General features: G+C 39.8%; 1 protein-coding gene across 1 annotated transcript in view; it reads left to right on the top strand.

The window, feature by feature from the left end:
• Positions 1-16099, top strand: part of Hil (peptidase hillarin) — a 49079-nt gene that overhangs the window by 14209 nt on the left and 18771 nt on the right. The gene's annotated exons all lie outside the window — the stretch shown is intronic.

Here is a 16099-nt window from a genome sequence, read left to right as displayed (position 1 = left end):
TGCTGATGCTGTTGTTGTTGTGCTCTTTTCTACTAGGGCTTCCATATTGCGTGGGAACTTTTTTTTTTACCCACACACATATATACGAGATTTTATTTTCCAAATTCGGACTTGAACACGAGAGAGAGAGAGAGAAAGAAAGAAAAATCATTTTTCAAATTTAATTAATTGCGCTCGTGTTGGGAGAAAATAAGGTCAGAGCCGTCCTCTCGAAACGAGACGTTGCTGATCTCGCTCACTTCACACGAGTGGAATTATAATTCAACGCGATATACACATTCGTGTTCTCGTCGCGAAAATCAATTATAAATGAACTTATTAATGCCCCTTAAAAAAAACGAAACGTTTTTGTAAAAAGAGTAGCTTATCGTTCCTTTAAGGGGTCATTCAAGTATTACGTCAGCATCGGGGGGGGGGGGGGGTTCAGACTTGCTGAATTTTGATGACAAGTGGGGAGGGTTAAAGGTTGCTTACGTCATCAATCACCCTTTTTGAAGATATGAAATATTCTAAGCTGCTGACGAAATTTTGCTGACAAGGGGGGGGGGGGGTTAGTGTTTTGCTGACAAGGAGGGAGGGGGGTCAAAAACGGCTAAAAATCTGCTTACGTAATACTTGAATGGCCCCTAGCCCTCTGGATGGATGACGGTTGTTTCGCTGCGAAACCACCTTTTCAAAAAACATTTTCTCCTCAGCAGGGCGGTGGTTGATGTAAAAAGTATATATGCTACATGTTTTTTCAGAGTCGGATTTATTGCTTTGCTATACCTGTGAGCTACATTCATTTTGCCGTCCTTCTCCTGTCTAATTTTCTTGACCACTCATTCCTCAAATTTACCACCCACTCAGCTACTGTAAATATGCCTCTGCTGTCAGTCTTTTCGTCACTCACATGCTTGCACACTTTTCTATCACTGACCCGGTTCCTCACTCTCTTTGTAACTCCTACGCTTACACACTCTCAAGGTCACTCTTTTTAGTTTTCCTATGCTTCCACACATTGGCGTACACAAATGTGTGAAAGCTTACTTAGATATGTTACTCCTTGAGCCAAGATTATAGTGTTATTTTGCAGGAAAAAACGTAAACCCCCCATCAGAAGGAAAGCAAATCTGAAATCCCCCTCGAGAAAATTCTGCGTACGCCTATATGCTTCCACACTCTCAACGTCACTATTGTTTGGACTCCTGTGCTTACACGCTCTCTGTGCCACTCTTTTGGTGCTCGCACGTTCTATACTCTCAAGGTCACTCTTTTGATCATTCACATGCTTGCACACTGTTTTGGTTGCTCACATGCTTCCACACGGTATAGGTCACTGTTATGATCGCTCACCGACCTGGTCCCATGCTCTCTAGGTTACACTTTTGGTCACTGTATCACTCTGTAAGTCACTCCATTGATCGCTCGCTGGCGCTCTAGGTCTCTTTTGGTTGCTCATGTGCTGGCAAACTGTTTTGGTCAACCACTCTTCCTTTTTTCTGAAGAAAAATGCAAAATGTGTAACAGACACATACCAGTAACGTGTACATCATAAAGACGTGTCTTTTGTAGTACCGAAGAGAAACCCGCACTGAACAATTACATGTGTAGTACTTGTAAAGTGTCATTGTGTTCTTATCAAAAGCGCGTCTCAAGTTTTCAGAAATTTCAGGATTTACACTGAGGGGTCATTCAAGTATTACGTAAGCAGATTTTCAGCCATTTTTGACCCCCTCCCTTGTCAGCAAAAAACTGATCCCCCCCCCCCCCCGTCAGCAAAATTTCGTCAGAAGCTTAGAATATTTTATATCTTCAAAAAGAGGTGGTTGATGACGTAAGCAACCTTCAAACCCCCCTCCCCCTTGCCATCAAAAGGCAGCAAATCCAAAACCCCCTCCCGCTCCCCTCGATGCTGACGTAATACTTCAATGAACCCTAAGTGATGGAAGAAATTAATAATATGCACACAGCACGATGCTAACAGCGGCCGCTCAATGTATTAAACTAAACAAAGCACACACGGAGTAGATCAGTGAAAGGGCGTAGCCACACAAATTTCGTTCACGGGGGGGGGGGGGGGGAGACCAAAGTGATAGAACAATAGAATAGAGATTTGGCCATCTTTTTCCCTTTTTTCGGTCATTTTCCAACATTTCGGGGGGTGACCAGACACCCAAGTCCCCCCCCCCCCATCCGCTACGCCCTTGGATCAGTGTTTTCCAAAGTGAGAGATATCGCACCTCCCCCCACCGGGAAAGGAAAATAAACTTTAGCCTAGATGGCCATATTGTACTGTTTCAATAAAATTCTTTCTGGTTCGGTTCAATACGAGTAGCTATTATATATAATCGCGTGTCATCCGCTGCTTCCATTTTTCCTCTCGAATCAAACCGAACAAGAAGATCGAGAGGAAACAAACTTTATAGAAAACCACAGGAAATAGTGTGAGAAGGAAGGCTCAGTGACGTCATACGATATTGGGACTCACTGGATGAGGGATGGAAGAAGGAGGGAAATGTAAAGTTTACTGGATTACTTAGTTTCGCAAGGTTAGTCGGGTAATGACATCTGCGTAACAGAAAAAGAAAGAAGAAATATCCTTGCTTTTAAATCTACAAACTCCCCCTCCGATTTCCCGACTAAAAAATAAATAAATAAAAATGTGGAAAAAGAAACAGGTAAAACTTTAGGTATTGGTGGTGGCAACGGAGCCATTTTTGCAACCACCTCAGACTCTGAATTTGATTGGTGGAAAGTTCCGCACCGATGGCTTCCCGACTTTTTTTTTTGCTGTTTCTTTCATTTTTGTTACTCATTATTGTTATTATTTTACTTTCTTATGAAGTGGAATGACCCATGTACGCGTTTCTTTTGTTAGGATGCGCCAAATAAATATGAATTTCAGTCGCCATTGAAAAGTAGAGAGAAAAATCTTAGTAGCGGTTAGCAGTAGGTTAAACTTGGTTGTAAAAATATCAAAGGTTCCACGAAATTTTGTCGTTATAACCGAGGTTGACGTTTTAAAGACCGTTCTGACTAGAGGCACCGACATGAAGAAAACATGGGAGGAGCTAAAAGTTGCTAGTTGTCCCGTATATAGCGCTTATATATAGGGACTCAAGCGCGTACACAAGAGAGAGAAGGGACATTGCATTGTTTTATCGGAAATTATTGGGGGGGGGGGGGGCTCAAATGACCTCAGCTCCTAGGCTCCGGAGCATATGGTTCTGATGAAAAATATATATAAGCCGAGGCAATCAATTACTGTACATGAACTATTCATTTCTTTATGATTGGGGTTACCATATTTGATCGGGAAATATACGGGAGATTGGGATGATTAATGCGATTCCCACCAAAAATGGCACCAAATGTCGGTGAAACTGCCAAATATAGCTTGTAATAAGTAACCTCCAGGGAAAAATACGATGATACAGCAAGAGTCCGCAAAAATATATTTCAAGGGGGGAAAAAACGAACTTTGCAAATACGGTGGAACCTCGCTACAACGATAAATCCCTCTACAACGATATTTTTTTCCAGTCTTGTTTGGAAATAGCTACAGTCTAATGTCCAACTACCGCCTTTCGATGTAACGATAATCTCTTTACAACGCTATTTTTTCTTGGTTCCCCACAGTATTGTTACATCGACATTTTACTGTATGTCAGATGAATATTTATAATCATATTCATTCTAATACCATTTATAAATTACGCAAATTACTTTCATGCCTGATTCTAGTGAAGATTGGAAATTAAAACAAGCTTCGTTGAAAAAAACTGGACATTTTTTTTTTTTGACATGTCACTAACTTTATTCAATCAAATTCATTCAAAAACACAATAAAATATAATGCGATTTATCTAAACATATGCAAGTGTATCGATATATACGAGTTGACAAGGGGTAATTATACCCGTACTGAAAACCAATCAACGAAATTAATGATCACAGTCAAAACAATTTTCACAGTCATATATAATGTGCATGCTAATAATAGTCATGAACACAAAGCGGCAATTTTAATTCAAGTACCGTATTCTCATAGTCCCGTGATATACATTTAAAAATAGTCTTCAATGTTAGTGATAGCAGCAATGTAATTAAAAAATTCCTTTTTAAGTTTTAGAATACGAAGCTATATTTGTTAATTCGAATAGCAAGGCATTGTAAATTTTGGGAGCTAAATAGAGACGAAGTGTTTTTGTTAAATATATCTTTTCTATGTAAAGGGATTTCAAATATTTTACTAGGTCTCCTCAGAGAAATGGATTTTTTAGGAGAGCATAAATTCTTATTTCTATGAAGTGTCAAAATATCGATTTGTAGACAACCAAGTGTCGTAACCCCAAGATGTCTTTGACAGTAGCACCAGAAGTCAAAACCGAATGATTTAAAAGTTTAAAAAAAATCTATTTTTTTTTATTTTAGTTTTTTTCAAACCGAGCACAACTCAAGTCTATCGCCATAGGCAAAAAAAAAAAAAAAAAAAAAAAAATCTATTTCGAGAGGTTATGATAGGAAGTAGGTGTTGGTTTTATAATCATTAAATGGAGTTCCTCAATGGAAAGCATATCCTCGGCCCCATACTTACTCACTTTTCATCGATAAACTCGATTAGGGTATCGATGGGATTGTTAGCAAATTCGCAGATGACGTGAAGCTAATGGGGGGGGGGGGGTAGTCGGGAGTCCCAGCGATAGGGAGAGGGTGAGAGCTCCAGACGAACTTGAATATGATTACAGCATGACCTTCAGTGTAGGAACAACTCACGTACGAGTTGAAAGGTGTCACTATCCCAGATGAAACTAGAGCGACCGATTTGGGAATTCTCATTGACGAGCGACTTAAGTTTTCTGAACATTGTTCAGCGGTGGTCAAAAAAAGCGAACAGAATTCTGTTTCATTTCCAAAAAGGTCTCTTCGCGTTCTCCTAAAGCAATTCTTCCGCTTTTCCGAGGCTTAGTTCGTCCTGGACTGGAGTATGCTGTGAGGTTTTGGAGACCATACCATAGCTGCCAACTTTTGAAAATGAAAATTCGGGAGATTTTCGCGCAAACCCGTATTTTATGCTAAAACCACTCCCTAATAAATACAATAGGGATTTTTTCAAATAAAATAGGGATTTCCCAAACATAAAAGTTAAAGCGTAGGGAATAAAATCCCTACTCAAAAACTGAAGTCAAATTAAAATAGGGATTTTACACACATGGAAGTTAAACCCTTGGGAATAAAATTCCTACGCAAAAAACAAGTGAAATTGGAGGCCAAAACTTCAATGATGTAAAAATAAATATTGTGTTCAATCAGAAACGCTGTGAACAAACATTGTGCGCCGCGAATGACCCCAAAATCATCGGAAGATGAAGGAAAACAACACTGACTTTTTGCGACACTTGCTTGATGTTTTTTTTTTCATTTCACGAGTGATGATGGCAGTCTTTCCATGACCGATGTTTATGTCCGTAAAACAACTTGTACAAAAAGGAAAAGTCGGCTCTCTTCTGGAACGTTTGATGAAAGGAAATTCATCATAATAAGTATCTTTAAAATTGATTAAATATGTTTTTGCTTATCAGTATTCATGCTTTGTTATATCGCACGTACGTAACTTCAACAAAAGAAATTTTGACCATATACGCGTCACTATAATCTTCAATTATTACGCAGGACTATTGGCTGCTAAGCCATTTCCCTGCAGGATAAGACAAACAACTTTCTTGTTACCATCAGAGGGTTTGTAAAACTTCCTTAAAAAGGGAATTTCCCCATTTACGACGTGTGACGGCATTTCGAAAGGGGAAAAAAAAGAGGCTTCATGCAGGGCCGTCTCTATTCCCTATTCTAGAAGAGACGGCCCTGGCTTCATGCCCCACAAGAAATTTCTTAGGGATTGTTTTCATAAGCGGGGATTTTTTTTAATGAAGTAGGTAATGTTTAGGGACAATTAGGGATTTTTGTGATTTTCGTAAAAATTCGGGAGATTTAAGAACTTTTCTGGAGGTCGAGCGATGAAGCTAAAATTCGGGAGATTCCCGAAAAATTCGGGAGACTTGGCAGCTATGGCATACCTACAGAGGAACATAGACTTGACTCAAGGGATGCAGAGAAGAGCTAAGCGTGCTCTTGTTGGCACACAAATGCTTGAGTTATGAAGAGAGACTTGGTTTTTGTAACATTTTTACATTGGAATAACGCAGGTGTCGGGGAGATATGATCGAAGTGTTCGAAATTTTTAACGGGATGGATATGATAGACCGCGTGTTATTAATACACCATCAAGCATGTGTTGACCAAAAGAGTGACTTAGAAAGCGTGAAAGCATGGGGGTGATCTAAGAGTTTTTAGCCAAAGGGAAAAAATTTGAGGAATGAGTGACCAAGAAAATTAGACTTGTGTAGCCTACAAGTAATCATAAATCCGCCTCTAGCTATAGCTGAGATCGTTATAACCGAGTTTGACTGTGGTTGTTTTTTATTGTCACCCATTTTTTTTCCATTGGATCATATAGGGAATTCGATATTAGTGTATGTAATATTTTCTTCGTGTCCTAGTTCGTATCGCGATCGATCCAATCTCATCATAATCTGAGCATATTACAATAGGCCATCTATATGGATACAAATGCATAAGGACTGTAAGTTTCGTGCGCGTTTTTTGAAGCATTGATGATCTAATAGATATGGATTTTCGTATGGGTCGATCTTTCTGTAACGATGTACGTGATAGACTGACTATCGGTTTTCACAGAACCATGTGACTGATTGGGATATTTTGATTACCCCTAGATGGTGCAAAAAAAAATGCCTCCAGAACAGCAAGATTTACGATAGTAGAGAAACTATGAAGCGTGTACCGTTTGTTTTTTAACGATTAGATCGACCAATATTGGTACCATCGAGGGCTGAAAGTGACGTGGATAATTTCGAACGTGACGCGGGTATCAAAGTCTTTCCTTATGGAAATGTATAGATGTCACCGTAATGAGGTTTCTATTCTAAGCCGAAAGATATGGTATGTCTAATATATTTCGACGTTTTCTGTCTATCAGACAACACAAAGATGGTGGAAAGCGTGATGCAAAATACGTTATTTTATCTCAAGTAAATACGTCGTTTGAATGATTATCGGATTCTCAAGTCTGAAAAAATAGGTCACAAAATTGCCGTCGTATGATTTGCGGCAACCGAAGAATTTTCGGCCATCGACATTTTGATTGGACAAATCTTATTAGAGCGAAGGTGTTCAACCTTTGGGCCACTTCATTGATTTGAAAACGTGTCGTGGGCCACTCAGTTAAGTGACCTGAAACAGCACCGCGGGTTACTTAGGTGATCTGAGAATGTACCGCGGGCCATTTAAATAATATGGAACTGCACCAAAGTTCACTTCTTTGCTCCTTAAGTGATGGGAAACTGTACCGCCGGTCACTTCAGTGATAAGAAAATGTGCCGTGGGTCCCTTAAGTGCTCTAGAACTGTGTCGCGGGTCACTCAAGTGATATGACAATGTGCTGAAGGACACTCAAGTGATCTGTAGGTAAGCCCCACGGATCACTCAAGTGATCTGAGAATGCACCGCAAACCACTTAAGTGATGTAAAACTGCACCATGGTTCACTCAATTGATCTGTAGATAAGCTTCACGAGAGAATGTACCGCAGGCCACTTAAGTGATGTGAAACTGCACCACGGGTAACTTCAGTGATATGAAAATGTACTGCAGGTCACTCAACTCAAGTGACATGAAAATGTGCTGCAGGTCACTCAAGTGATCTGTAGATAAGCCCGTGGGTCATGAAAATGTACCGCTGGCCACTTAAGTGATGTGGAACTGCACGCGTGTCACTCAAGTGATCTGAGAATGTTCCGCAGGCCCGCTTAAGTGCTCTAGAACTGTGCCGCGAGTACTACCACTACTCAAAATTGATGCAGCGGGTCACTCAATTGATCAGAGAATGTACCGTTGGCTACTTAAGTGATGCGAAACTGTACTGAAGTGCTGCGGGCCATTCAAGTGATCTAGAACCGGTCGCTTTAGTTACTTTTTTACAAAATTTAAGTTTGAGGTTGCGGACTACATTGGATCACTCCAAAGTCCACGTTTGGTTCGCGAGCTATGGACAGTGCCGTCTTAACGCATGGGCCCACCCGGGCACGTCCCGGGGGCCTCAAGAGAAGAGGGCCTCAGAAAAACTAGAAGTAGTTGAAGTTTCAGAGAATTGGCCAGGTAGGGCCTCAGAAAAATCACTTGGCCCGGGGCCCCGTGATGCTCTTAAGACGGCCCTGGCTATGGGTTGAGCATCTAAGTATTAGAAGGAAGATGAACCACTGTTCTTTCAGAGAATTATTAGAGAGCGATGATCATCTTCGAATTTATACAGTCAAACTTGGTTGTAACGGCATATCGGCTACAACGACATTTGGCGGCTGCCACTGATTCCCAAGAGAATAATGTTAATGAACCTTGCTTTTATTGTCAATGAAAATGCAACAAGCCCTCTTATATGCAACTGCACATTTTTCGCCATTCTTGTTTCGTTTTTATGATTTTCCCCCGAGAAACTCCTAGGAAGTCTAAAACATAGAGGAAATATTCGTCCGTTTTTCTATTAATACGTAACGATGAAGAAAACAGCATTTTACATGTTACATCAATGACTTTAATATTATCCATTGAGAGAGTGTTTACAGTTTTTACAAATACAAATACAACGCTACAACAGGCAAATTGCCCAACGAGGTGGCTGACTTAAGAACATCGTGGATCCCCGAGCCATTTTTTGGAGGCCCCAGCTACTACTGCTACACCACACATGCACCCCCCCCCCCCGCGGAACCCCAACGAATCGGTACCTGCGGGAATGTGCGTGTGCGTGTAGTGCTTGTTACTAAGGATTGCATAAAATCTAAAATAGGCCTATTTTCTTCCAGCTATATGTTATATAAGTATGTCTTTCATTTTGTCAAAACGAAACCTCGTTTATTTTTTTTATTATCATAATGAATATTGCATAGTACGGAGGCTTAGTGCATAGCATATTATATCTGATTGAATTTTTTAAGCTTGAAAAACGTCATCCTCGGTTGTAACGATGCCGATGCCTAGGTTATAACGACAAAATTCCGCGGAATCTTCGATGTCGTTATAACTGAGTTTGACTGTATTAATTCTGGAAGGTGGGCGATTTTTTTTTTTCGAAACCATACTCATTCCCTGAGAATGTAGAAAATGAAGCGTTAAGGTGTTCATGACTTATAGCGACTGACCCGACCCACGACTAGAGGAGAAAAGAAAAAGAAGAACGATATGAATAATAATAAAGCAATATCAATGTGAGAATGAGTACTACTCGGCGCCATTCGTAGGCGGCCATTTCTAGTCTTCAGTAAATGAGCTAATAATGAGAAACTGAGATGTGCGGGGGAAAAAAAAAAATGTACACCATTAAAGTTTTTCCTCCCTTCAAATCTCAAAACCATGCTCTGATAGATTTCTCAATCGTGATTGAATGGCAGTGTGTGCAATCTTTATTGTTCCCAGACTCGATAAGAGTTGATTTTTTTTTAACCTCTTATCGATGGTTTATTGAAGAGTTTGACCCAGACCTAAAAAACGATCAACTTGTCAGAAAGAAAAACAAAAAAACCAACGATAAAGTGTTCAAGGCGAACTCGTTTCCCACAGACTTGAATGATATTTAGTTAAATTCAGTTATTCGGGAAACCTTAAATGGGTAGAACAAAAAATTTGACCCTTTTTCTGTTACAATTGGTTCAAAAGAAACGCGTTGTTTTACCCCAAGCCAGCAACAATGTCCCAAAAGAGAACAGGTGGCATAACAGAAAACTAAGAAAAGAATTCGGAAGATGAACAAAGACAGAAAAGCATCTATACTCTATGCAATAACAAGCAAACTAAAGCTGTCGTCTGCTGTAAAGAACGCAACTCATGAATTTCAAAAACATTTCGAATTCTTCTTACGTCGTCTGTTTTCTTCTTTCTACCTAGAATGACCATACGTCCCGTATTTCCCCGGAACAGAATTTTTTTTTCACAGTATTCGGCTAGCTCAAGGGTCTTCAATGCGTTGCTAGCGGGCCGCATTTGGCCCTCGGAGCTTTTTGTCGTGGCCCGCCGATCATTTTCGAAAAATGGTTGAAAATATTGAAAAACGATTAATTCTATAATTAAAGAAAGAAATAATTTCGGAATTGATGAAAAAAATAATTCTAGAATAAATTTCTGAAAACTCAAGATTAATAATTAGGAACTAATTAAGAAAAAGAAATAATTTTAGAACTTCTAAAACAAATAGTTTCAGAATTAGTGAAAAAAATAACTTATCAATCAATAAGAGAAATGATTCCGTAATTTCTGATAGAAATTGTTTCACAATCAATAAAAGAATAATTGCATAATTATTGAAAGAAATGGCATCCAGATATATCGAGAAGGAAAATAATTTCAGAATTACTGAAACAAAATTAAGAAAAGAATCATTTTAGGTTATTTCTGCTTACAATTAATCTCTGAATTAATAAATTTAATCAGTAATTTATCAAAAATTTTCAGAGTTAGTAAAAAAATATTTCAAAATTAATTAAAATTGATATTAATAAAGAATAATTAATAAAGAAATAATTTCAGATCAAATAAAAGACTTCAATTATTTTTATCCTCGTTTAACTAGGAGCCCATATTGATCCCTATTTATTAAGATCTTACTAAATTACTTGAGTTGTTGTCCAGGGGTCTTTGTGGGAATGTTCAATTCGGTCCGCAGTGTCTGAAAGATTGAAGAACCCTGGGCTAATCCTCATCGTTTTAAATGAAAATGCTAATTTTGTCAAGAATGCTAGGAAAGTTTAATTTGAAAAGTTTCAATCGTTTATTCGTTATTTAACGCAATTCAGAAGATGAACAAATACAGAAAAGAATCACATACCCTTTACAATAATATACAAATAAAAACTGTCTGCCGTCTGCTATTAAGAACATATTCTTGAATTTCCGAAGAGTTTCAAATTCTGTGATGTCGTCTGTTGTTTCCTCCTTTCTACTTAGGGTGACCATACGTCCCGTATTTAAAGGAATTAAATTTTTTTTTTTTTTTCATAATAACGGTAACCCATCATTTTAGTGGAAATGCTCATTTTATCAAATTATCAAAAATGCTAAGAAAGCTCACTTTGAAATTTTTGAATCGTGTGTGTGTTGTTTAACGCGAGTTGTGCATCAATGAAACGTCACCTAATTCTTTCTTTCACGCTCTACGATCAGTTTATTTGATCTGAAATTAATTCGAGAAAAATATGAACTTATGCGTTTGCAAAATTATTGTGTTATAAAAAATAATCTATAGCTACCCATGTATATGTTTCCAAACTACACAGCTTGGGCAAAGAAAAAGTCTTAACATGATGTGTTTTGATGTAAGATGCAGTGTTATCTAGGGTCGTTTCTGTTGTTCTAGACCATAGCTTCCCAACCTTTCTGGTCCCATCGCCCCCATCTTCAGAAATTTTTTTCTGCCATCGCCCCCAACGCAATCCAACCCATAGGATCCTATGTTATACCCATAGCTTCTGCCGCCTCCCTGGAACACTTTATCGCCCCCCCCGGGGGCGTTAACGCCCACGTTGGGAATCACTGTTCTAGACTGAAGTCAGCATTAAAACGAAGTCTGTTGTGGCTTAGTACACTTAATGACCATATTTCCACATCACTGTGTACTTTCTATTTTGAAGAGAATGATATGTCTTATATATAAAATGATTATGCCAAAATACATTGGTGTCAAACTATGTAAAATTCCTTAAAACACCCCGAGCCATCATTCGGGGACCTGAATTTGTCATCCACTAATTCCAAGCTATATCCAGTCGAGTGCCTACGAAAACTTGATGTCTGAGGAGTCATTTGACTCTTTCTGGATCCACCAAAGATACTGCTGAAACATTGATGGAAAATTTTGCTAAAAATGAGCATTGAGATATTGCGTGACTTCATAAAATCACTGCCATAAAGAATTTCATGAGGCTTTTGATTTTTTGTTCTCGAGGCGATCCAACGAACTGTTATTGCACTTCTTTGTTTGGCCAGCGTGGGAGACATATTAATACAGAGAGAGACTTGATTTCCAAAAACTAATATCAGTGGCGAATCTTGCATCGATTTCAGTTCGGAAACCTCCTATTCTGTGTTCCCTTGAGTGAATTAATTCTTACGCGGCAATAAAACGATGTACATACTTTTTTTAAAATCTCTATTGAATGTATTTCTCTCATATTGTTATAAAATTTGATCCAATCCCCTAATATACCACACACATCTCAGAAATACCTAAATAGTGTAGTGCTCACACACTCTTTAAGTCACTCACATGCTTGCACACTATTTTGGTCACTCACATATTTCCCATGCTCTAGATCAGCGGTTCTCAACCAGTGCTCCGTGTGCACCTCCCAGGGGCTCCGCGGCGACTCGAGGAAAATAAAATGAATCAGTAAATTTGATAGATAAGTAAATAAGAGAGGCATACAAAGGGCTCCTCGAGTCAAAAAAGGTTGAGAACCGCTGCTCTAGATCACCCTTTTGGTCATTCACGTGCTTGAACCCGCTCTACGCCACTCACTGACCTAATCCATCGCTCTGTAGGTCACTCTTTTAGTGATTCACATTCGTTAGGTCACTCTTTTAGTGATTCACATTCGGTAGGTCACGCCTTTAGTGATTCACATTCGTTAGGTCACTCTTTTAGTGATTCACATTCGTTAGGTCACTCTTTTAGTTAGGTCACTCTTTTAGTGATTCACATTCGTTAGGTCACTCTTTTAGTGATTCACATTCGTTAGGTCACTCTTTTAGTGATTCACATTCGTTAGGTCACTCTTTTAGTGATTCACATTCGTTAGGTCACTCTTTTAGTGATTCACATTCGTTAGGTCACTCTTTTAGTTAGGTCACTCTTTTAGTGATTCACATTCGTTAGGTCACTCTTTTAGTGATTCACATTCGTTAGGTCACTCTTTTAGTGATTCACATTCGTTAGGTCACTCTTTTAGTTAGGTCACTCTTTTAGTGATTCACATTCGTTAGGTCACTCTTTTATTGATTCACGTTCGTTAGGTCACTTTTTTGCTCACTCACTCTCTTAGTAGTCAGTAAATTACTGTCTCGGCAAAAGCAGATTTATTTAGGGTAATACAACTTTTTTCGCCCTTCTCCCCCATTCTACTAATTTTTTTGGCTACCCCACTCCTCAAATTTTCTGGGCTATTTAGTCCGCTAAGGGGCCGTTCAAGTATGACGTAAGCAAATTTTAGCCATTTTTGACTCCCCCCACTCCTTGCCAGCAAAATTTCGTCATCAAATCGGAACCCCCCACCGATGATGACGTAATACTTGAACGGCCCCTAAGCCCCCTGTAAATACGCCATTCCAGATAAAGGAAAAGTATCACTCGTAACTCCAACGCGGAATATCAAAAGCTTCTTCCCAGAGATTCTTTAATAGTAAAACCCAAAAATAAACAATTAGTAAACTCAAATAGTTCGTTTGAACCAATGAAATCGATCGTATATTTCTGTTCAAGAGATCGTTCGGTGGAAAGTCTATGGTATGATGTTCGACACACAACCGTTGATAGACAGTGGCGTATTACAGGGTTTACCGGTCTATAGCACGTTCGGGGAGGGGGCAAATTTGAGAAATGAATAACCAAGAAAATTAATAGAATGGAAGAAGGGCGGCAAAATTTGATCTGTATAGCCCACCATAAATCCACCTCTGCCGAGGAACTATGTCAGTAAGTGACCAAACGTGTAGCCTAGAGAATCTGCAATCATGTGAGTGAAAAAAAAAATGTGCAAGCACGTGAGTGAGCAAAACAGTGACCTAGAGCATATGCAAGGATGTGAATGATCAAAAGAGTGAGCTAGAAAGCTAGGGACCAGGTCAGTAAGTGATCACAAGCGTGTGCGAGCATGTGAATGACCGAAAGGGTGACCTAGAGCGTGTTCAAGCATGTAAATTTCCAAGAGGAAGGTGGTGAGCATAGAAGCGATCTAAATAACGAGAGACCAGGTCGGTGAGCGACAAAAGTTACCTAGAGCATGTGCAAGCATAGGAGTGACCGAAAGAATGAACTAGAAAGCGAGAGACCAGGCCAGCGAGAGACTAAGTCAGTGAGTAATCAAACGAGTCACCTAGAGTGTATGAGAACACGAGAGTGTCGCCTAGAAAAATATAGACTAGGTAAGTGGAGCGATCATAAGAGTGAACTTGAGCGTGTGCGCACATTCGGTTAAACCATAAATCCGCCTAGAGAGCGAGGGACCAGGTCTGTGAGCAACCAAAAGAGAAACCAAGAAAGTGTGCAAGCATGTGAGCGACGACCAAAAGAGTAACTCGCAGACAGGCATATTTCAGAAATGGGGTTTGGGGGAACAAGCGGGTTATAGCACAGGCCGGCGAATTTGAGAAATGGTTAGGCAAGAAAATTAGACTAGAATAGGAGAAGGGCGGTAAAATTCGTGTAGTCAACAGGTGGCAAAATCGTAAATCCGCCTCTGTTAGGGTGGTATTCACCGCACCGACGTGGTTTAAAGTTTAAGCCGTAGCCAAAAGATTTTGATGTGCATTCGGAGGTTGGGGGAGGCAGAGCCGACGAAATTTTGCTGACAAAGTGGGGACCAGAGTTTTGCTAAAAATCTGCCGACGTAATAGTACTTCGGGGCCGTTCAAGCATTACGTAAGCAAGATTTTTAGCCATTTTTGATCCCCCCCCCCCCGTCAGCAAAATTTCGTCATCAGCTCTGCCCCTCTAAATCCTAACGCATATTGGTAGGATCAGAGACGTACACAGGGGCTGGAGTTATAGGGGGTTCGTGCCCCCTCCCCGGCGATCAAAAATTTATTTTTTTAATTGAAATTTCAGAAGAAAATACCTTTATATATGTTATTATAATCAATTTCTGTTAATTCCAATGTTATTTGAAGGCTATGAACTCAAAATTTATCTTTAATAAATTCATTGCGACTCACCCGCTAAGCCATACAATGCTAAATCGCATAAAGGCCCTTGGCGCAAATATGGCCCTGGGGGTTATCCGATGCGGCCTGCCCTCCTCAAACCTAATTTTGTAAAAATGAAGTAAGCGACACATTTTCAGATCACTTAAATGACTCGGGATACAGTTCCAGAACACACTTAAGCGATCCGTGACACATTTAGAGATAACAGAGTGACATGTGACGTAGGTTTAGAGCACTTAAGTGGCCCCCAGTGCGGTTCTACATCACTCAAGTTACCAGCGGCTTATTCTCAGATTATTTAAGTGATCCGCGACGTATAATTACGGATCACTTGAGTGATGCATGGCACAGCTCCAGATCACTTAAGCGGCCCGGACACATTTCCAGATCATTTGGATCCGCGAAACATTTAGAGATCACTAAAGTGGCTCTGTAGGGCACTTATCAATGGGGAGAAATGTTACTTCAAGTGCCCACAAACTATCGAAAGGTTTTTCTCGTTTTTGGCGCACCGAGTAAAATGCAATTAAAAATATTTCATATTTTTATAAAGGGTGGTTGATGACGTAAGCATCATCCAAACCTCCCCCTCCCCCTTTGTCATCAAAAGTCAGCAAATCGGAAACCTCCCCCCCCCCCCTCCCACCATCGATGTTGACGTAATACTTGAATGGCCCCTCAAGCGGCCCCAACCAAATACGATCGCTAATCGAAAAAGAAAACTCGTACAGCTCAAAATTCGCATATGACGCATTTCTGCGAGTCGAGAAGTCATGAGATGAGGCGTCAAAATATTTGTATGATTCATATTTGTTTTTTTCCAAGAACTAAAAAAAAAACCACAATTTTCATCACCATTTCAATTTTCCCGAATAATCAGCCAACACGTTTTGTAATGTGATATTTGTTGTTTTTTTTCCACCTCGCACCCACAAAAATGCTCTCCCCGCACCATCGGTTGAGAACCGCTGGTTTAAACCGTGTCCGTGAATACATACCACCCTCGTCGGAGCGACATCCCACGAGAAAAGACGAGCCTAATCGAGCAGCAACAGTGTCAAAAGTGGAAGAAAAAA

Source organism: Pholcus phalangioides, unplaced genomic scaffold, assembly GCF_987345545.1.
Source record: "Pholcus phalangioides strain wild (caught in Gottingen) unplaced genomic scaffold, Ppha-v1.0 ptg000005l_1, whole genome shotgun sequence".
Classification (NCBI taxonomy): domain Eukaryota; kingdom Metazoa; phylum Arthropoda; class Arachnida; order Araneae; family Pholcidae; genus Pholcus; species Pholcus phalangioides.
The sequence above is the reverse complement of the archived record's forward strand: the minus strand, read 5'-3'. Positions and strand labels throughout refer to the sequence as shown.